Source organism: Microtus ochrogaster, chromosome 17, assembly GCF_000317375.1.
Source record: "Microtus ochrogaster isolate Prairie Vole_2 chromosome 17, MicOch1.0, whole genome shotgun sequence".
Lineage (NCBI taxonomy): Eukaryota > Metazoa > Chordata > Mammalia > Rodentia > Cricetidae > Microtus > Microtus ochrogaster.
Window position 1 is genome coordinate 34654139 of NC_022019.1, and position 234 is coordinate 34654372.

Sequence of the window (234 nt, forward strand, 5' to 3'; positions counted from 1 at the left end):
CTAATCAAAATAGAAACAGTTTGTGTCTCTTTGCAATTCCAGAGGTATCATAATTGGGTAATAGATTTTTCAATGCCTAATGAGATAATTGTGTGAGAGGGGAAGATTAAAGCAAACACGGGGGACCATGGATGTAATCCCCTCATCCTCCCACTCCATGGGGGGCCATGAATGTAATCCCTCACCCTCCCACTCCATGGGGGGCCATGAATGTAATCCCTCATCCTCCCACTC